The sequence below is a fragment of the Heptranchias perlo genome, chromosome 9, assembly GCF_035084215.1.
Source record: "Heptranchias perlo isolate sHepPer1 chromosome 9, sHepPer1.hap1, whole genome shotgun sequence".
Classification (NCBI taxonomy): Eukaryota; Metazoa; Chordata; class Chondrichthyes; order Hexanchiformes; family Hexanchidae; genus Heptranchias; species Heptranchias perlo.
The window spans coordinates 71795580-71819550 of NC_090333.1; positions in this window are offsets into that span (position 1 = coordinate 71795580).

A 23971-nucleotide genomic window follows, 5' to 3' on the forward strand; every position below is an offset into this window, starting at 1 on the left:
TGATTAAAAAAGAAATCACTTTTCAAATTGACAAAGTTGACACAATTTATCATACAATGAATAGTTCTGAATAGTTTTTTTCTGTAAGGTATGAGATGAAGGGCTTGAAGATTGCAGGCAAATGTCAAACCACAGAGATGGATGCATGTACAGGGGCAAAGTTTTCACCAGAAAGAAGCAACGGTGGCAAGGGACACCGGGGGGGGTGATTTTAAACCCCAAGAACGGGTGGGTTGGGGGTGGGTGGGAGTTGAAAATAGTTGGTTTTTTTGGGTCGCAACCGTAAAATTTTCAGACTTTGCATTCCCAGTGGGAAGCCTGTACTTTTACACGCCGATGTTAAACCCGGAAATAAAGCCGGGTTGTGGTCGTGACCCAAAAAACAGCTATTTTCAACTCCCACCCGCCCCCAACCCACCCGTTCTTGGGGTTTAATTCACCCCAGAAGTATGGGGGCACAGCTGATAGTATTGTCAGGTGATGAAAAAAACCCCACAGCAGTGAATGGATGGGGAGAATGAACAGATTGTAGTACAGTACTGGGTAGATGGGACATCTCATTCTGGAAATGGCCAGTCTTCCTGTCAATCATAAAAAAAAACTCTGGTTCTTGAAGAAACTTTCTAATTGGATAACCAAAAACTTTTTGTCACAGGTACAGACTTCCAATTGGAAATCAGATCCATTACAGTTCACTGCGTTACCAGCAATATGAAACCCCACTCCATCCCTGACCCCTGCTGTGCTCCAATTCCCAACCCCAACCCCGCTATGACATTCCCAGCACATTAAGAGTCTGCACCAAGCATCACAACTGCACCCCAGACCCCAGACGCCCCATCAGATCAAGTACTTAATAAAGTGTACTGCTTTGTTCACTGAATATGTTGAACTACACCAATGTAAAATATATCATTCTCTTTCTAGCATAAATTAGTCTTCTGTAATCTTAAGTGACAGAGAACAAGTGATGACCATATTGGGAGAATGTCTTCACTCCCTACAAGGAAGCCACAATGACTATCCTGGGCATTGGGCCTGTTAAGCAAATGGAAGAAAATCAGAAGTTAAAGGTCTGCTCTCCGATGATTCCAAGCCTCATTTGATAACATCGATTTACAATAGTGGTCGTAAACTGAATTTAAAACCCCTCATTATTCCACCACTTCCTATAGCACGTTATTAAAGTTGAGCGAATAAAAGTCAATGAAGTCTCATCCAAACCGTGCTTATGTTTCTTATTACAGAACAGCAAGAACACATTCAGGAGTCATTTGTGCAAGGGCAGGAAGCCAAAGCTCAGCAGCACCATATGTCCCCATCCATCAGCCACGAGTGCCCCAGGCCAGAGATCTTGCACCAGAAGGGATTCAGACAGTGGGGAGGCACTCCAGGTAGAGGAACAGGTCACAGGTGGTGAAGGGCAGTGTTTTGAGCACAGGAAAGCTTGACAGTTATTGCACAGTGCTCCAGTATGTCCCCGGGCCCAGCAGAGTTGACTCCAGATTCAAACATCTTGGGCCCTGCTTTGTAAAGGAGAATTCTGCATGATGAAACCATGGTCTAAATTTTGAAGGGTTCTCAAAATTCCCACATTTTTCATATCATCAACAAGGATATGACTTTTGGACTTTTATGGCAGAGGACCCAACTGCTGGGTTAAATGTAGAACCCTGCAGACAGGAGGTTAGGCCCATGAGGGCCTGGGACTGGACATGCCCGGGCTTGTTGAGTGCAGTGCGGATTGTTGCCTGAAACTGGACAACGAGAGGAGACAGAATACGCATTCTTCCCTTTAAAACAATCAACCCAGAGAAATACTTCATCTTACACGAAACTAAAGCCCATCAAAACATTGCATAAATAATCACTAGCAATTATGCAAGCCCATCAAGACTTCACATATACAATGGCTTTCAGTTCAAGACTAATTACGGGGGCAGGAAGGCAATGATAAACATTATGCAAGCCCATTAAAAACAACAAGACAACCGCCCCAAAACCAGTTAAGGCGAAAAACTATAATCACCTGAAGAAGCCTACCTAAACCAGACAAAGAACTAACCTTGATTTGGCGCTCAGATAAGAAATTCGAAAAACAGTATAATTGGGCCACCAGTTACGAAGGGGGCAGGTTGTAAGCAGGTTTTAAGCAGAGGTTGTAAGCAGGTTTTAAGCGGTTGAAGCAGAGTTTAAGCAGGGAGAGATGGCTGAGCTAAGCGGAGGAAGGAGATCCGGAGGTTCGCAGGCCCGCAGGAACATCACGGCGACGGGCACGGCGTGGCAGGCTCAACCGAAGACAACAAAGCCGCAACCGCAGCCCTCCACGAAGATCGACCACCCACAACCGCGCCTTACCGCACCAGCGGACTCCGCCCAACTGAAGAACCTTCGCAGATTCCACAGACCAGGACCATGTGGGGACGGCAGGCCCCAAAGGACATAAAAAGCGTACCCCAAAACTGCAACCAGCTTACCTGGCTGGATTTCGAACTGTCAAGGAACCCTGGTTGGTGAGCATGATCCCTGACCTCTTCTAGTTCAATTTAGTTAGGTTTTGGAGGTGGGACAACGGTAAGGGGAATCGTAGCGTGATTTTCCCTCGTTATGCCGTGTGTTCCCCATTCTTAACTAAGTGTACTTTGTATCTCAGTGTAATCCTAATGTTATAAGTTCATTTGTGACTTCAATAAACCCAGTTTCTTTTCTTGTACCAAAACCAGTTGTCTGCTGCATTTTTTGTCACAACCCCCAAATAAGTCCAAGGTCTAGAACCCAGGGAGTGGGAGCGATTCGAACCGCTCAGAAGTCAGAGGTGAAGCTGAAACACACCACCACCCCCTACAATTTTAACATGGAGCCGGGAAGAGGGCAGTGGGGGAGGGGGGCAGAATTCCTGACGGGAAGGTTAGGATTTGGATGCGAGAAGATAAGCCTTAGATGGGAGTTGGGGGGTCGGTCATGGTGGGGGTGGTGGTAGTCGGGGGTCATCGGGGGGGATCCAGAGTTGTCAGGGGAGGGGGTCAGGTGTCTATGGGGGGCCAGGGGTCATGGGGGCGTCGGAGATGTGGGTGGGGGTCACTGCAGGTAGGCTTGTTGGGCCTAGGGAAAGCACTCCTGCACCTCTGGGCCCACAAGCAGTGCGATAAAGGCACCTACCTGCTGTTTCGGGCCTCCTCTCACGTGGCGTGAAGCAGAAGGCCCGGGAATCCCAGCCCTCAGGGGTTGAAAATAAAAAAGCTGTAAAAATGGAGGCCCACAGCATCCTTGAAAGCTCTCAATGACCGACCTGCCTTCTGGGTGTGGGTTGATTGCCCGACCCTCATCCCGCCTCCGTTAAAACCGGAAGTGGGCGGGTTGGAGGCGGGTTTTAGATTTTTAACATTTTTACTGCCCCCCCGCCCCGCCCCCAACCCACACATTCTTCCGGGTTAAAATTTAGGCCTGTGACATCATGGAGAATGGGCTGCGAATCCAGCACTAGGACCGTCTCTGCTATAACAGAACAAGGCTCTGCAATGCACTCTGCCATTGACTACACATGCACCCTCGGTCCTCTTTCACTGGACAGTGCCATAATTTATACATCCAACTCAATGGCTGAAATCGTGGGAACATTAGCAGTGATGCTGTTAAGGCTTCACAGGCTATTTCTAACACTGCAACAGTTGGCATTCTCTCCTTTGGTGAAGTGCACAGCACCTCAAGAAAGGGGGCCATAGATCACGTGAAAGACTCAATGGGATTGGGAGACCTTTGAGGACTTGGTCTCCAGCAGAGGCAATGTTATCTGTTATCTGTATCCCATGTAAGGGACTCTGAGATGCCACCCTCCTACTCTGTGCAAGTGACTGCACGGCATTTAGACACCATGCAGACCATCTTTGCAATGGCCCACATTGAAACACATCCATAGGTCCTAATGAGAGTCCAACAATTGGAGATTTCACCCCATCCCAAATCGAGGGAAACTCAACAACAGATCTCTCAGGTGGCCACAAAACTTACCTCCCTCTGCTATAGGGGCATCACTTAATAGAGGAACAGGAGATAGACAACTTCGCACTTTACACATGGTAGGAAAGTAAAGCAATAGTGATTGTTGGGACACACTGTAAAGGCACTGGCCAATACACAAATGACCAGGATATGAAGTACTGCATTGCTGTTTGGACTTGTTTGCACATGGCCATATCTCAGCCTCTTTCGTACACCGTACCAGTTGTGCTATCTTAGGCACACTTTGTGCTTCAGTGCACCTTACAAGGAGTGCACATTATTTGGGTGCTAACTGGGCAAGCAGTGCATGCATCTGTTCAGAATTAGGAACAATCGGGAAACAGGCTGAGTGGCTTGAAAAGCATTTTATGGTTTCACAGGCACTGCACTCCACCCTCCGAAACCCCCTCCATCAGCACATCCACCACACCTTCCCTGCCTTCAAAGACCTCCTAAAGACCCTGCTTTAGTCTGACTCACACTCCTTTATCTTTCCTTTCCTCCTCTCTCTCTTTTACCAGCCAAGGAAACCCACAGTTATTAGTTATCAGGTTATCAGACCCTATCTGGTGGATGGTGCCTGTCTGTCCTTTAATGTCCATCCTGAATGTACAGACAGATTGTACTATATTCAGTATTAAAACTATATGATGAAATAAGTTATGAGGAAAAAGTTAAGCCATCAAATGATTTTCTAACAATTCCCCTGTGTTTGGGATCGCAAGATAAATATGAATGAGGAAGGCTATTCAACCCATCTTATATCATCCATCTAGAAATCGTATAACTTACCTTATCAGAGCATCCAAATGATCTTTCAACTGATTCACGTGAGGAAGGGCTACCTACCATCAGCCCGAACTTGTGCCCTCTTGTCCTACTGTCACCATTTACCTTTGACACACCTGTAACTTGACCCTTGACCTACATTTTCACAAATGGACTAATGAATCTGCAGGTTTTATTGAACAGTAGAGGGTGAGAGTGATTTGCTGTCAGATTCCTCAGAGGTAGAAGCTGCTGGTAGTGATTTAACCCGATTAATACAAACAGAAAATGACAGAAGTGTAAAAGTACTTAAAGAATAGGGAACAACAGTTGGTTCATGGTGAATAGTAAACACTTGTCGAAAATGCTGAAGATTTGTTACTAACTGAGCTGCAGGCATCTATTATTTTTAACGCTGTTATGTTGAATTACCGTGCAGAAACTGGTTTAAAAAATACAATGCATTAATGTTGCTAATTGTGTGTTGAAATGCATTAATACATAATGACGGAATAATTTGCTGGCATTCCAATCCAAATTCATTGGCTGATCAACATGCGCTGATTATCTCATTAGCATTTACGCATTTTGTGGCTGCAAGGCTGAGAATTATTGTCCCGTGACAGCTGATGAGGAAACTAGAAGAGAGGAAAAGAAAAACAGTGAATGCTGGAAATCTGAATCAAAAAACAGAAAATGCAAGCAATGAACAGCAGGTGCATCAGTATGTACAGTATAAAAACTGTATAATGTACAGATATAAAAAGTAGTGCTCCAAGTGCAGAGCCTTACCTGTCAGCAAAGTATATCGCAAATTCACTAACGTACTTCCAGTGGTTTTCTATCCATGAAAATGAATGGTCTGAAAATCATGGACGTTAGTGCTTGGTTTCCCAATATGCATTCCCAATGGGTGAGGCTTATGCCTGGAGCGCGATTTTGCAAAATTACTCCAATCAAAATCTACATTTACCAGACCTGCATTAAATAAAACAAAGGCATGTAAACCCTGTTTTAACCAACAGTTTTTAACCATTCCAGTTTCAAACACTGTTTTATGTAACTAATCTGTATCCTTTGTGGTCACAGGTGTGAGGTACAATGTTTTCATGCAAAAATTATGCAAATTATGTTTCCTTTCAAAAGTTTTCTGCAAGGAATGATCAAAGCAGTTCCTTACCTAAAACAACTAATGGGCTGACTGTCCCCTCAGATTATCTGGTCATTATCACATTGTTGTTTGTGGGACCTTGCTGTGCACAAATTAGCTGCCGCGTTTCTTACATTACAACAGTGACTACACTTCAAAAGTACTTCATTGGTTGTAAAGCGCTTTGGAACATCCTGAGGTTGTGAAAGGTGCTATATAAATGCACGTCTTTCTTTCTATTTAGGGTATGGGTTTTTACAGCTAGGACAAAAAATGTAAAATTCAAGTGAAGATTAAATTATTTTGTCCTTCACCTCCTTTGCTGAATACCATCTACAATAGCCCATAGTGTTGCTAAAAGGTCCATGCTTGAATTCAGGACTTTTATTCAGAACCTCCCTCCAAACAGTGCTCCCAAATATTTTCCATTCTTCTATTAACTCTTTTCCTGTTGATTGCTTATGTTCTCTTTCAGATACACACATATAAAAGAAATGTAGCTGTTCTAACTATTCATAACACCTTACAAAACATATCAACATTAAACAATCACAAAATTTTAAATTAGAAAGTTTCACTTGTCAGATGTACCCATCCCCCCACACTGATGGGATCAAGTTAGACCTGCCCTTGACATCTTCTTTCCCAGAGACTGAGACCAAGGCTGGCTCCATGCTGTCAGCATTCAGCCCCAATGCCTTTCAACTGCAGCTGCAGCCTCAACCTGGCTACCTGCACCTTAGGGCTGAACCTGGGTGTAAGGTTACCAACCCTCCAGGATTGTCCTGGAGTCTCTAGGAATTAAAGATTAATCTTCAGGACACTGCTGTGAGAAACCCTGGAGAAAAATCATTGGGGCAATAAAAATTTTTTTTTTTAAATTTCTTTGGACACTTTTGCTTATTAGTCGAAAACTATCAGACATGGGAAAAAAGACTGTTTGATTGGATGATTCCTAACAGTCAATCGGGTAATAAAGAATCTGCTTTCCAATTGGTGGGGGAAGGCGGTGCACTGCGTGTAAGGACACGCTGCGTGACCAATGGCAGGAGTTTGGGGGCGGGGCGGTTGGAAGCAGGAGGTCATGTTATGACATCTCCAGGACTACATCCAACCAGAGTTGGTGACCCGACATGGGTGGCCAGGCCTGAGATGAATGTGTTTGTGGATCAATTACTACCGTTCCCCAGAGCAGGAAATAGATGATTCAACTGACTGCAAAGGTCAAGTGAGGGACTGCCTGGCAACTCCCATCAACGAGCCTGTTCTGAGCAGGGCAATGGCAGCCCGGCAGGCTTGTCACATGGGAGACTTCAACACCTGCTGGAAGTGAGGAGTCCCATCACTGGGGTTGGGACAGGATGGGAGATTCAGGTGAGAGAGGCAGGCAGATTATTGGGAATCAGTTGGGGCGAGGCAAGCAGAGTTTTGGGAATCCGGCAAGGAGTGCTGAGTTAGCTGATCTCAGCCAAGCGACCAGTTGGGGTGCGACATTTAGCATCAGTGCCTGTGGGATGGAGCCAGGGCTCCTGCCTGTGATGCCTGCTGGAAGCTGTACATGTGTGAGCAGAGTGTGCGGGCAGGATTGGGTTTTTATGCTGCTGTTGTTGGTAGATTTCATTTTCTCTGAGCATGACTTCCAGCACACCCTTTAATGGGCTTGCAGATATCCAAGGCTGTGTTATTTAATGCAGACATTAATCCGCTTATTTTAATCAGATTAACATCTGAGTTGGATAGTGCGTGGAAAGTTTCTTATGGGGAGTAGCTGAGGTAGAGACCATTGTATCATTTAAGGAGAAAATGAACAAACATTTGAAGGAGAGAACGATACAGGGCTTTGGTGAAAAGGCAGGGTAGTGGGAATAGTTTTGGAATGCTCTAGCAAAGAGTCTCCTGTGTGTAAACTTCTATGGATCTATTAAGCCCATGGTTGTCTCGGCTCATGCATGAAAAACTTTGGGTGAAGCACAGCATGAATCAATTACCTTGGGAGGGAAAAAAAAAATATATACTGCACAGCCAGATCTATTATAAATGCTATATTAAATAATTCATGCCACTACTCACCAACCAGCATAATTACTTATGTGTGGAAGATAAATATTTTAAATGATTATTTTAATGCAATTAGATTGGAAGGAGTCATATTTGTCTTCCTGTATAGGAAGCACAGGCTTATTACCAGCTAATGTGATGGTCCTTATTACCAGCTAATGTGATGGTCCTGGATCAGGCTGGGTAAGGATGTCCAGGCTCTGCTCTCTTGCTGGAACTTTGCAAAAGTAAGAGTACCAGAGGGTGGAGGGTGCAGGAGTCAGCCCTTCTCTCCCCCGCTTCCCCGTAACCCCCACCCACCCCATCCAGTTGTGCTGAGTGAGAGACGCTGACTATTAGTGAAATGCTTTTTGAAGGGGGCAGGGAAAATGAGATGCGGTGGCTTCATCAGTCAGTCTCTGGGAGTAGTTGCCTGAACACTGCCACATATCCTGCCTTACAAGTTCACAGCATTAGGGTGAGGGAAGTGTTGTGAGGTTAAAAGAAAAGAGATGGGCAACGTACATTCAAAAGAAAATACACGGATCAAAACTGTGTGGGATTCTGGCAGCCATTTTGTCCTGTGCATCGCATGAAAGGTTATTGTGACAAGTTTGTTACTGATCAATTTTTAAGTCAACTATTTACACAAATAATGAATAATATCTTATGAACTTTACAATTATTAAAACTGACAAACCAAACATTTCTTATTAAAAAACTCCGTTTTCCACTGTAACCCACCTACCCTCTCTGGTTCCTCTGGTTTCTATTCCCCCTCTTGATGATTTGACACAAGACTCAGGTATTGTCCAGGTATGTCCTGTTCACAAAAAGCAGAACAAATGCAATCTGGCCAATTACCACCCCATCAGTCTACTCTCAATCATCAGTGATGGAAGGTGTCGTCGACAGTGCTACCAAACGGCACTTACTTACCAATAACCTGCTCACTGATGCTCAGTTTGGGTTCCGCCGGGACCACTCGGCTCCAGACTTCATTACAGCCTTGGTCCAAACATGGACAAAAGAGCTGAGTTCCAGAGGTGAGGTGAGAGTGACTGCCCTTGACATCAAGGCAGCATTTGACCGAGTGTGGCACCAAGGAGCCCTAGTAAAATTGAAGTCGATGGGAATCAGGGCGAAAACTCTCCAGTGGCTGGAGTCATACCTAGCACAAAGGAAGATGGTAGTGGTTGTTGGAGGCCAGTCATCTCAGTACCAGGGCATTGCTGCAGGAGTTCCTCAGGGCAGTATCCTAGACCCAACCATCTTCAGCTGCTTCATCAATGAACTTCCCTCCATCATAAAGTCAGAAATGGGGATGTTCACTGATGATTGCACAGTGTTCAGTTCCATTCACAACCCCTCAGATAATGAAGCAGTCTGTGCCCGCATGCAGCAAGACCTGGACAACATCCAGGCTTGGGCTCATAAGTGGCAAGTAACATTTGCGCCAGACAAGTGCCAGGCAATGACCATCTCCAACAAGAGAGAGTTGAACCACTTCCCCTTGACATTCAACGGCATTACCATCGCCGAATCCCCCACCATCAACATCCTGAGGGTCACCATTGACCAGAAACTTAACTGGACCAGCCACATAAATACTGTGGCTACAAGAGCAGGTCAGAGGCTGGGTGTTCTGCGGCGAGTGACTCATCTCCTGACTCCCCAAAGCCTTTCCATCATCTACAAGGCACAAGTCAGGAGTGTGATGGAATACTCTCCACTTGCCTGGATGAGTGCAGCTCCAACAACTCTCAAGAAGTTTGACACCATCCAGTACAAAGCAGCCCAATTGATTGGCACCTCATCGCCCACCCTAAACAGTCACTCCCTTCACCATCGGCGCACTGTGGCTGCAGTGTGTACCAGCCACAGGATGCACTGCTGCAACTCGTCAAGGCTTCTTCGACAGCACCTCCCAAACCCCCAACCTCTACCACCTAGAAGGACAAGGGCAGCAGGCACATGGGAACAACACCACCTGCATGTTCACTGACAAGTCACATACCACCCCGACTTGGAAATATATCGCCGTTCCTTCATCGTCACTGGGTCAAAATCCTGGAACTCCCTTCCTAACAGCACTGTGGGAGAACCTTCACAAACGAACTGCAGCGGTTCATGAAGGCGGCTCACCACCACCTTCTCAAGGGCAATTAGGGATGGGCAATAAATGCCGGCCTCGCCAGCGACGCCCACATCCCGTGAACAAATAAAAAGAACAAACCCTTCTCTCCTTCAAACCTTCAAATGCAGCAGACGTCACAGGGCACGGGTCAAAGGGCAAACCTCAAGTATGTGTGGAAGAATCTATCTCAAACATGGGGAGGGGGAGGGAGCATGGAAAAATATAAAAATAAATTTTGCAAGAGGGAGCTGCCAGCAGGGAGTCTCACTCAATGGAGCCAGACTCCTAGAACAGAAAGCACCCAATTCACAGTACCCCTGATTTTGAGGTGATTAATCACTCGATTCTCCAATCCACATTCCCGTTGAACAATGGATTGCATCAGGAGCAGAGCCTTGAAGAATTATCCCTTTGAATAAGGAGAGATTAACATGCAGCAACAACCACCAATTTCAAATACACTGTAGCCAATCATGGTGGATATTAACATGGAATAGTGTAAAACCTGGCAGTCCTTTGGTCTTCACTTGGATAACAACATGAGGGCATGACTGTACCTGGACCACAGATGCAGGAATTCCACAAAAATTAATATATCTAAGAATATATATAAGTAGAGGTTTGATGTCCATTTATCTATCATATGTTAAAATCAGTACGTGGGTTGTACATTCCATTGAAAATACCACGTAAATATTCCAATGGGGACTTTCCTGCTAAAATGTCCACAGGTAGCTGTGACACTTTTGTTGATACTTTCCTGTAAGACCCACAGGTGCCGCTGCATCAGTTCAATTTCAAAATGTTATTAGTAACACCGACCTGTCGTGTGAGAAGCCTGCTAATAATGTGGTGTGAGCTGATCCACCGCCATGCCTGGCTGGCTGGCCAGGTTAACGAATGGATGGACAGATCCCATAGTCTGACTCTTGGTTGCCCAACTCCACTCGCCGCAGTCCTGCTCTTTGTTGGCTGGCCAATCCCAACCCCATCAAATTTTTGGCTTTAAATCCTGGAACTCCATCAGGTATGAACTCCCTGCCTAATAGCACTGTGGGAGCACCTTCATTATACGATCTCCCGATCAGCCACCCTGACTTCAGAGCAAACCCCAGGTGGACGCGTAAACTGGGCTTCCGCCGTATCATGGCTGATCGGGAAATCCCCCCGAGGAAATTCCCGGTGGAGTTCACCTTGACTACAATCCATTCACTTGCTAAAACGGAGGGTAAAGCCAGACTGCTCTCATTAGCAGTAATTTTACCAGTCAGATGGTGTTTGCCCAGTCTGAACGTCATCAGCTTGCCCATTACCTGCAATAATGCAGTGATAGTGCATTCAGATAAATAGCTGGATGAAACTTTTTTTACTCAGTGAGTTGTAATGATCTGGAATGCAATGTCTGAAAGAGTGGTTGAAGCAGATTCAATAGCAACTTTCAAAAGGGCACTGGATATATACTTAAAAGGAAACATTTGCAAGGCTATGGGGAAAGAGCAGGGGAGTGGCACTAATTGGTAGCTCTTTCAGAGAGCCAGCATAAGCATGATGGGACAAATGGCCTCTTCATGAGCTGTATGATTCTATGAAACTATGAAACCCTTGTAAGACTGTGATGAAGTTGAGCAGCTCTGCAAAAGAAAGAAAGACTTGCATTAATATAGCGCCTTTCACAACCTCAGGACGTCCCAAAGTGTTTTACAGCCAATTAAGTACTTTTTTGAAGTGTAGTCACCGTTATAATGTAGGAAACATGGCAGCCAATGCGTGCACAGCAAGCTCCCACAAACAGCAATGAGGGGGAGAATCAGATTTAACTTCTGATCAGATAATGGAGAAGTTTTGTAAAGACTTGCGTCACACATTAACCAACGCCAAGGTTTCCCCTTGTGTTTGAACTTTGATCGAGGATTGTTCTGCTGTTTTGCAAAGAAAAGGCTAAATAGAAAATGTAAGTACTTTGGGGAACCTGTGGAGAGTGTTAATGACTTTTATAAACCTGTGGCGAAAAGGCATCAAGGATGTGCCAAAGTGCTGCAGACGTGATCTGTACTGCCGAGTCAAGAGAACAGAATTCAGAGGTAGAAGCTCAGCAAGATTGGCACGACACTTCCTGCCATGGGGCTAGGAATAAAAGATGACCTGTGCTAATTGTTTATAATTTAGTAAAGGGGACCAGTAACCTCAACATCCCGGGTTACCCTTATACGAACATATGAACAATGATGGGCAGGAAAAGAGCCCCTGGTCTATCCAGCCTACCCCACACAATTGCAATGCCTTGTGTATCACAATATATGGACTCCCCACTCCACCCGAGACCATGTGATCTCCTGGGAGAGGCGAGAAACTAGATAAAAACCCAGGCCAATTTGGGGGAAAAAAATCTGGGAAATTCCTCTCCGACCCTCTTAGGCAATTGATACTGGTCCAGGAGATCATTCTGGCCTTGATAATGCCATGCAGTACCTACCTTTTGTATGAGGTAATCTCCAGCAACAGGTCCAGCTCTCACTTGGAGGAATTAAATGAATCAGCGTCCACTGCTCAAGCCTGTTCCAGAGGTCCATTATTCTCTGGGAAAAGAACCACCTCCTGACATCTAACCTAGATATGAAACTGCAGGTAAACTTCCTGACTGCACTGCTCCATTGTCCTGCCTGCAGCATCGTGCCTGCGAAGGGGACTTGTCTTCCACCCCACTGGATCAGCAGACTCATAAAGCAGTCGGTCGAGGGTTCATTCTGGCCTGAGTTGATAAGGCTTTGCATTCCAGTGACAGGAGCAGCCAGCCAAATATAGAGAGGTCGGGCCCTACCTGAGTTCGCCATTCATGATACAGAAGGATCTATGAAGCGTGCTTGTTTGGGAATGGTGTTGGGGACGTTACCTGCAGTCGCTTAATGGCAATGTCGGCAGAGACGAGTGTTCATACTGGTGAAAAACCGGCAGACAGGCTGAAAACACCAGATGCCCCTCTTTCTGCTACTCCATTTTCTGCACGGATGAAAAGGAAAGTGAAATTGCTGAGGGAAGATTTTTTGGGGGAAATATACGTTGCAGTTTGTTAAAGTATTGGCAATGAGCTTTCAGAGAAAGGCATGGCAGTTTCACAGTGGAGGAAAATAAAACTACCAGCTACGGGAATTAGCTCACCCCCCTCAGCAGGAGCTGAACTCTGTTAGAACAGCGGTTCGGTATGGATTGTGTTGCAGCTGTTGGATTGACTGGTTCACTGTTGCAGTTGGTGGAAGAGGGCAGTGTGGGGGCAGAGGCTGTAGTGGATGGAAAGCACCAGTGCTACCATTAAGGCTTTAAACAATCTGTTGTACTGTGCTCACTGGGCCATCAATCACTTGAGAATCAGTGACCTCAGAGACGTCTAAAATAGATCAGCAGCAAACTATGGAAACCTTCCCTGATGTGCTGCTCAGCTGTATCATAGTAGGTACTGCACAGGAGGAGGTCATTCAGCCCGTCGTACCTGTGCCAGCTCTTTGAAAGAGCTATCCAATTAGTCCCATTCCCCTGCTCTTTCCCCTTACCCCTGTAAATTTTTTCCCTTCAAGTATTTATCCAATTCCCTTTTGAAAGTTACTGTTGAATTTGCTTCCACCACCCTTTCAGGCAGAGCATTGCAGATCATAACAACTCGCCGTGTCAAAAAAAATGTTTCCTCATGTCCCCTCTGGCTCTTTTGCCGATCACCTTAAATCTGTGCCACTGGAAACAGTTTCTCCTTATTTATGCTGTCAAATCTCCCCTTAACCTTTTCTGTTCTAAGGAGAACAACCCCAGCTTCTCCAATCTCTCCACATAACTGAAGTCCCTCATCCCTAGCACCATTCTAGTAAATCTCTTCTGCACCCTCTCTAAGACGTTGACATCCTTCCTGAAGTGTGGTGCCCAGAATTGAACACAATACTCCAGTTGAGGTCTAACCAGTGTTTTATAAAGGTTTAGCATAACTTCCTTGCTTTTGTACTCTATGCCTCTATTAATAAAGCCCAGGATCCCATATGCCTTTTTAACAGCCTTCTCAACTTGTCCTGCCACCGTCAAAGAATTTTCTATGTGCACCCCCAGGTATCTCTGTTCCTGCATCCCCTTTAAAATTGTTCCATTTAGTTTATATTGCCTCTCCTCATTCTTCCTACCAAAATGCATAATTTCACACCTCTCCGCATTAAATTGCATCTGCGATGTGTCTGCCCATTTCATCAGTCTGTCTATGTCCTCCTGCAGTCTGTTAATATCCTCCACATTGTTTACTACATTTCCGAGTTTCATGTCATCTGCAAACTTTGAAATTATGCCCTCTATACCCTCTATACCCAAGTCCAGATTGTTAATATGTATCAGAAAGTGCAGTGATCCTAACACTGATCCCTGGGGAACACCACTGTAAACTTCCCTCCAGTCTGAAAAACAACCGTTCACCAGAACTCTCTGCTTTCTATCCCTGAGCCAATTTTGCATCCACGCTGTCACTGTCCCTTTAATCTCATGGGCTTTAATTTTGTTTACAAGTCTATTATGTGGAACTTTATTAAATGTCTTTTGAAAGTCCATATACACATCAACCGTACTATCCTCATCAACCCTCTCCATTACTTCATCAAAGAACTAAATCAAGTTAGAGAAACACTATTTTCCTTTAACAAATCTGTGCTGACTTTTATTTATTAGCCCATATTTTTCCAATTTATTTTGTCCCAGATTATTGCCTCTAAAAGTTTCCCCAGCACCGACGTTAGGCAGACTGGCCTGTAACTACCGGGTTTATCCCTCTCCCCTTTTTTGAACAGGGGTGTAACATTTGCAATCCTCCACTCCTCTGGCACCATCCCCATTTCTAAGGAAGATTGGAAGATTGTGGCCAGTACCTCCGCAGTTTCCACCCTTACTTCTCTCAGTGACTTAGGGTGCATCCCATCCAGACCAGGTGACTTTTCTACTTTGACTACTCCCAATCTTTTAAGTACCTCCTCTTTATCTTTTTTTACCTGTCCAATATCACCACTACCTCCTCCTCTACTGCTATAGTGGCAGCATCCTCATCCCTAGCGAAGGCAGATGAGAAGTATCTCATTTAGTACCTCAGCCATGCCCTCTGCCTCTACGAGAAGATTTCCTTTTTTGTTCTGAATCAGTCCCACGTTTCCTTTGACTACCCTTTTACTATTTATATGTTTATAAAAAACTTTTGGGTTCCCTTTTATGTTGGCTGCTAATCTATTCTCATATTCTCTCTTTGCCCCTCTTATTCCCTTTTTTAGATCGCCTCTGTACTTTCTGTATTCAGCCTGGTGCTCTGCTGTATTATGAACCTTACATTCCAATCCCCCCTGGGCAAGGTCCCTTTTTAACTCACTGAAATTTGCCCTCCTCCAGTTAAGCATTTTCACATTTGATTGTTCCTTGTCCTTTTCCATAACTATTCTAAACCTAGTGCTATTATGATCACTGTTCCCCAAATGCTCCCCCACTGAAACATGCCCCACCTGTCCCATTTCATTCCCCAAAACTAGATCCAGCATTGTTTCCTTCCTGGTTAGGCTGGAAACACACTGTTCCAGAAAGTTCTCTTGAACACATTTCAGGTATTCCTCCCCCTCTTTGCCCTTTACACTGTTATTGTCTCAGTCTATATTGGGATAATTAAAGTCCCCCATTATCATTACTCTATAGTTCTTGCATCTTTCTGTAATTGGCCTGCAAATATTCTCCTCTATCACCTTCCCACTATTTGGTGGCCTATAATATACACCCGGTAGCGTAATAGCACCTCTATTATTCCTTAATTCTAACCAAATAGATTCTGACTTTGACCCCTCAACTACATCACCCCTTTCCAGTGCGCTAATAGTTTCTTTAATTAATACTGCCACCACCCCCCACTCCCCCACCCCCCTCCTTTCTTTCCTTCCCTATCTTTCCTGCATACCTTGTAGCCAGGAATATTAAGTACCCAATTCTCCCCATCTTTATGCCAGGTCTCTGTTATTGCCCTTATATAATAGTCCAATGTGGCGACTTGAGCCTGCAGATCACCAACCTTATTTACCACACTACGTGTATTTACAGACATGCACTCCAATCTCATCTCAGACTGCCTCGCATTAGCCCCTGTCTGATCCCTCCTATTTCTGAACTATTCTTTACTCTAGAGCTACTTGTCCCTCCCAGTCCTCTGTGCACCTTGTTTCTCCTCTCTGATGTTTCATCCTGGTGCCCATCCCCCTGCCAAATTAGTTTAAACCCTCCCCCACAGCAACAGTTAACCTCCCCGTGAGGACATTGGTCCTGGTTCTGTTGAGGTGCAACCCATCCATCTTGAACAGGTCCCTCCTGCCCCAGAACTGGTCCCAATGCCCCAGGAATCTGAAGCCCTCCCTCCAGCACCATTGCTCCAGCCACACATTAACCTGTCTTATCCAATATTCCTATACTCACTAGTCCGTGACACTGGGAATAATCCAGAGATTACTACATTTATGGTCCTGTTTTTTAACTTCCTTCCTAGCACCTGAAAAACTGACTGCAGAACCTCGACCCTTTTCCTTCCTTCTGCTCTTCCCCTTCTCCCCTCAGAATGTTCTGCACCCTCTCAGTGATATCCTTTACCCTGGCACCAGGGAGACAACACACCATGCGGGACTCACATCGGCAGTCACAGAAACACCTGTCTATCCCCAACTATCGAATCCCCTATAACAACTGCATTTCTTCTGCCCCCCCTGTGCAGCCGTGTCTCCCACAGTGCTGTGGATTTGCTATTGACTGCATTCCCCCTAGGTGTCAACACCCTCACTGGTATTCAACCGGTTTGTGAGTGCCACACTCCCAGGAGATTCCCGCACTGCCTGCCTGTTCCTCCTGGTCTGTCTGGTGGTCATCCACTCCCTCCCTGCCTGAACTCTCTGTAGCTGTGGGGTGACCATCCTCTGAGATACTTCATTCCTTCTCACGTGAAGATGAGAATCCCAAGGCTTGGTTGATCAAATGAATCATTACAAGTACAAGGAAAGCCAACAAATTAATATATAAGTATTAATCTTCAATTAAAACTATGTAAGAAGATAAAAGCAAAACACTGTAGATGCTGGAAATTTGAAAAGCAAGTACAGAGCCTGGGAAAGAAGTAGGGGTGGGAGGGGGCAGAGGAGGGGTTCGTAACCACTGCTCCCATTTTTTTGGGCAGCAGATGCTCCAGGTCCATTTTTTGTTTCTTTACTTGTCCCATTACCACCCTCCTTGCCTTGCACCATCATTCCATTTGTCATTTAATCCCCCCTGCCTGCCACCCTATCACAGAACTTCCCTTTCTTTTCTTTCCTTCTCCCCCTCTCCCCCTCCCCCACCCTTCTTTCCCTGGCTCTGTATTTGCTTATAAACTCTAACTTCTCCCAGTTCTGACAAAAAGTCATTGACCTGAAACGTTGGCCCCGATATTACCAGGGAGGCGGGTTGGCAGCGGGGGGGCAATGGGCGTGTGGGTAACCCGTCCAGTAAAATCCGTCTGTTCCCCACGCGATTGCGGGTAAATTGAAGCCACTTACCGTGGCTTCCGGGTTTCCCGTCATCAACCTGCGCAGCGGGCGGACTGAGCACCCGCATCACAGGCTGTCAGCTGGAGGAGCCCTATTTAAAGGGCAGTCCTCTAATGGCTGCTCCTGCAGCAAAGAACCACACAGCACCATTGAGCAGCCCAGAGAAAAGGCTGCCCCCAGATTTAACTATGCCTCACTCCAGGTCTTACTGGATGGGGTGAGGAGGAGGAGGGAGATCTTCTACCCGGCGGACGGGAGGAAGTGGCCTGTCTCTGCCACCAAGAAGGCCTGGTGCGAGGTAACAGAGGAGGTCACCAGCAGCAGCAACATCTCCCGCACATGGATACAGTGCAGGAAGCGCTTTAATGACCTAACTAGGTCAGCCAAAGTAAGTACACTTACTCATTCTCCTACACTCCATCTTCCACATCACCACCCCCACCCCACATCTCATTCTACACTGCCAACACTACTCTATCACATCACTCCTCACACCCACTCAAAACTCATCCTCAACTTACCTGCACTTACTCACCTCCCAGTACTCATCCCATCACTACCATTCAACCCAATCCTCATACAATGTCATGGCTCTGTCTCATTCTCACCCTCTGATGTATCTCTTTCACGGTCAGCCTCACCCAAACCAATGCATTCAGCGGTTGGCCACGTCACCATCACTCACTCACGCCTCTCCACTTTCTCCCCTTATAGGAGAAGAGAGCCCAGAATGCACGGGAGGGCGAAGACCGGAGGGGGGCCACAACATCAGGTCGTCCTCACGGACACGGAGCAGGAGGCTCTTGAATTGAGCCCCACCCTCGAGTGCCTGTCCATCGGGGACGCCAAGACTGCCACCCGACAAACGGCTGGTGACAGAACTTTAACATTCAGCACTCACAATAGCAAATGATGCCTTGCCATCTTCAGCACCTCAACATCTGTCATCACGCTTAATATTGCCTTCTGTTCTCTTACAGGGCCTTCAGCGACCGCTGTGATGGCGGTGGGCGATTCCTCAGAGGACCTGCCAGCCTCTGAGGGGGCACCGTCACATCTGAGCGAGCCATCCACCAGCGCAGATACACACACCTCAGTGGGTCCCAGTCCTCAGTTAGTTGGGGTCACACATGGTGAGTTACCACACACATGTAAACACGAGCAGACACTGGTGGCAGGGGCAGCTGTGGAGAGTCTGCCTGGGTGGAAGTATTCTTTTCCAAGCTCTGCTCAGCTGGACACAGATGCTGAACCCTGGGGGCCATCCTTTAAAAGGAGAATGATCGAGGGGCAGCAGCACATTTGCGAGGTGCTGGAACAAGTGCCATGCGTACTCTCCACAATCACGCAGAGGATGGAGGAGTCCAACTCCTGCATGAGTGGAATGGTGGCACAGGTACAGGAGGGAATCTCTGAGATACTGTTACAGGGACATGAGGGCATCTCTGAGATAGTGTCACGGGTAAATGCGGGAATGTCTGCGATGGAGGGAAGGCTAGTCTCCATCAAGCTTCAAGCACAGCTCAACAATGAGTCCATTGAGGCCCTGACAACGGCCCTTCAGACTCAGGGTGAGCAACTTTCTGCCGCCTTAAACAGACAGGTAGATACACTAGCACTGGCCTTACAAGGCTTATCACATGTCCTCCAAACTGTCGTCCAGCAGGGTGGTAGGAGTGATGTGGGCCTGGCGCAGGAGAGGGATGATGGCGAAAGGGGACATGGAAGTGAGACGCCACTCAAAGCGCCCCCACGTCTCACCCGTTGCCCCCCTCTCAACCAGTACCCCAGAGGGCGTAGACCCAAAGCATCTAATCGGTCAGAACATGAATAAGAGCAACCTGCCACTACCTCTGCTGCAGCCACAGGGGAAGCACCACGTAGGAGTAGTAGGAAGAGAAAGGCTAAGGTTTTGTGAGCCCAAAGGGGATGCACAAGGGTGTTTGACGGTTTGTCATGTTTTTAATTTATATTTGATTTTTGTTCAACTCACATTAAATATTATTATTATCACCACTACTGCCACGTCTTGGCCATTCTTGACTGGCTTGTGCAATAAGTCCCTTTCATGAGGTTCACCATGAACACCCACACTTGATGCAACTCATTGGGTCATTCTACAGTGGGTGTATGTGTAGTTGCAGGACTGTTTTGTGCAGGGGACGGGGGAGGGGGCTGGTGTGGCCGCTCCTCTGTCCAGGTGTTGTGAGGACTGGACTCTTCACACTGTCTGATGTTAGGAGAACCGTTCACATATCAGTGACTCCCTGGCCTCACGAGCAGCCAGGTGAGCCGCTGTTCTGCCCATGGGTTGCTCCTTCTCCTCGTCCTCCTCCTCCTCATCTTCCTCCTCCTCCTCTGCTTCCTCCTCCTCCTCCTCAATGTGGGTGGCAGATGTGGATGGGGCCTCCTCCTGCGGCACCCCTCTCTGTTGTACCATGTTGTGCAGGGCACAACAGACGACTATAATGTGTCCCACTCTGTGTGGCGCGTATTGAAGTGCTCCCCCAGAACGATCAAGGCATCTTGAGCAGCCCTATAGCATGCTCAGTTGTAAACCTGGTAGTGATGTGGCTGTCATTATATCGACCCCGTTGCTTGGTGGTGGAGTTCCTCAGAGGTGTCATGAGCCACGTGTGCAGGGGGTATCCCTTGTCCCCGAGGAGCCAGCCCTTGCCGGTGTTCGGTGCATGGAAGAGGGGCGGGATGTTGGACTCCCTGAGGATGAAGGAATCGTGGCAGCTGCCAGGGTATCTGGCGCACACATGAAGGAATCTCTTGTGGTGGTCACAGGCGAGCTGAGTGTTGATGGAGTGATAGCCCTTCCTGTTGATGAACAGTCCTGGCTCGTGTGGAGGTGCTCCTATTGCTATACGGGTGCAATCAATTACACCCTGCACCCGTGGGAAGCTAGCCACAGTGTGGAATCCCACTGTCCTCTCCATCTGGCTGAGGTCATCCATGGGGAAGTTGATATAGTGCGAGGCCCTGCGAAACAAGCCATCGGTGACCTGCCTTATGCACTTGTGTGCAGACAACGGAGAGACCCCGACGATGTCCCTGGTGATCCGGAGGAGAAGAAGTTGAGCACAGTGATGACTTTGACAGTGAAAGGTAAGGAGATGCTGCTCAGACCAGCCAGGAGCAGCTCAGCATGAAGGAGGCCTCAGATGTCTGCGACTACCTGGCAACTGACTCTGAGCCTCCCTATACACTGCTTCTTAGAGAGGTCCAGGAAGCTGAGCCTCGGTCTGTAGACCCTGTTGCGAGGGTAGTGCCTCCTGCAACGCCGCTCTCTCTGTTGTTGCTCTCCGTGATCTTGTGCAGGTGCCTGTGGTGCAGCACTGTGTTGTGGAGCTCCACATGGCGGAGGTGGACGGCATGCCTGGCGAGGCTGGTGATGTTGCTCGTCCTCGGATGAAGTGATGAATGCAGCTATGGCGTCCCCCATCCTGGAGGTGTGAGATTGAGGGGGTCCGCAAAGTAGGTAAACGTGTTTGCACAGCAGAGTTTAGGGTATAAATTCATAATTTTGAGTGGAAAGACAAAGGTGTTGCAGCCAAAACTTTGTCTGAAATGACAGAATGCCCTGCTGCAATAAATGAGGTTTTCCCCCCCAACTGTCAAATAATCGTTCGCATCTCCCACTGGCTGCTGGCTGAAACACGTCTGCTCCAACAGGGAGTGTTTCCCACAGCACGGGAAACACACTGAGGATCCTTCAAAATTGCACCCCTGCCAAAATCTCCTGTTAATGAGGTCTGTCAAGTACCTCAAGTAGCTAAATAAGTATCTAAATTATCATCCCGCCGGCTTTAATTGCCGGTGGGAGTCCCGCATGCGGGAGCTGCGCGCGCACCCGAACGCGTCATTGGGGAACCCGGAAGTGAGCGGGTGGAGCCGGGCTCTGAACCCGCTCCGGGATTCCACCTTTTCCAGAACCCCCCCCCCCCCCGCCGCCCACGCACCCGCTCGGCCATCCGAAAATCGGCCCCGTTAACTCTGTTTCTCTCTCCGCACATGCTGCCTGACCTGCTGAGTGTTTCTAGCATTTTCTGTTTTTATGTAAGCAGATAGTGCACACAATTTCTGAAACCTAAATTGTTTGCACTTTGTTCCTTATTCGGAACTCATGGCTGAATACGTTAATGAGAGCAAGTAACCCAGTTCTATTTCTTGGAGCCATAAATCAGTCTTTCAAAATCCAGTAAGAGCAGTACCAGTGAATCAGGCCATACAAACCCATTGCTTTGTTTAATTTCATGCTGTTTCCTTTTCTCTGTGGTCATCACTTGACTAGTTAGGTCGCTGAGAGGTTCAAAATGAGCATTATTGCAGGCGAATCCTGATTGGCTGGGTTTCTGCAGCTAAGCCTGACAGAAATTTATAGAATAAATTCAGCCGGCAGCAAAAGTAATTAGCACTGCCATTCATTGTCCTTAACCGTGGTGAGATAAACACTCTGACTTCTAATGGTGAAAGATCGCCCTGTCTGTGTCTTAGTCTCGAATTTTCTGTTGTAAGTGATGTCTTTGTAATTAGAGCTATCATCACATTTTGGAATTGTTAATATGCTTTTTTCTCCTTATTCCAGTTTGTGATCTCATCTTAATTTTAATTGTCAGCGAAATCTTCAAATAAAACGTTTGAAAATGCAAAATGCCAAACTTAGATTCATTAAAGTACACCCCCTCCTCCTCCCCCACCCCGAATGAAAATGATGTAATATTCTTTTGCAGGATTGTAAAAAAATATATAAAGTAAATAAAGTTCGGATATGAGTGTATCTGGAGGGCTAGTCGAAGATGTCAGCTGTGGCTCAGTGGTAGTGCTCTTACCTACAGAGTTATGAAGGTTGTGGGTTCAAGTCCCACTCCAGAGACTTTAGCAAAAAATCCAGGCTGATACTTCAGTACAGGACCAAGGGAGTGCTGCACTGTCAGAGGTGCTGTCTTTCAGATGAGACGTTAAACTGAGGTCCTGTCTGCTCTCTCAGGTGGATGTGAAAGATCCCATGGCATTATTTGAAGAAGAGAAGCAGTGTCCTGGCCAATATTTATCCCTCAATCCGAAAAAGATTATCTGGCCATCATCACATTGCTGTTTGTGGGACCTTGCTGTGTGCAAATTGGCTGCTGTGTTTCTTGCATTACAACAGTGACTCCACTTCAAAAGTATTTCATTGGCGCTCCTCCAATTCTGGTCTCTTGTGCATCCCCAATTTTAATCGCTCCACCATTGGCGGCTGTGCTTTCAACTGCCTAGGCCCTAAGCTCTGGAATTCCCTCCCTAAACCTCTCCGCCTCTCTATCACTCTCTCCTCCTTTAAGACACTCCTTAAAACCTACCTCTTTGACCAAGCTTTTGGCCACCTGTCCCAATATAACCTTGTGTGTCTCAGTGTCAAATTGTGTTTGATAACACTGTTATGAAGCGCCTTGGAACGTTTCACTATGTTAAAGGTGCTATATAAATGCAAGTTGTTGTTGTTGTGAAGCACTTTGGGACATCCTGAGGTCGTGAAAGGTGCTATATAAATGCAAGTTCTTTCTATTTTTTCTTCAACTGTAACAGTCAGAAATAACTGTCCTGATCAAGCTGAGAATAAAGTGCTTCTCTCTCTCAACCAATCATTTACTGCAGCCCTGGCCAGCAAAAGGCTTCCTAGCCATTTATTAAAGCCTTTTGGCCTGCACAATTCCTATGAAATACAAAAATGATACTGTGCCATCGAGACATCCGTTATCGACACAGGACAGCTGGTGCTGAGACTGTAACATACCCAAGTGGGTTGCTGACTCTTATCCAGTCTACGGCTGGACAGGGAGTGGGAGGGGAGCGCGCGTGGGGCTGGGGGCGGGAATCACAGCTTCAGTTCTGATGTCTGCTTTGCTGCTGATTAAAATTCGTCGAAAAGCTTAATTATTAATACCTCATGTCACGAGACACAGACAGAAGTGAAAAAATAAATTTGGTTCCAAAAAAAACTTTTGGTGTCCGATTTACGTTTTCAACATTTTCAGACAGCTCACTCAAAAAGCAGGTGAAAACCAGGGGGTTAGGGTCCCAATATCCAAAGTTTGCAATAGTCATGGGAGTCTGAGAGGAAGGGTCTTTTTCAGCCCTGTATTAGTTCATAGTGGAGAGTAATGAGAAAACCATAGATGTTGCCTGTGCTAAACTATCATTGAATATCATAGTATCATCGTAGGATACACCACAGAAGGAGGCCATTCAGCCCATCATGCTTGTGCTAGCTCTTGGTAGAGCTATCCAATTAATCTTGTTTGCTTTATTTTTGCATAATGGTCTTGGATTGATTATAAC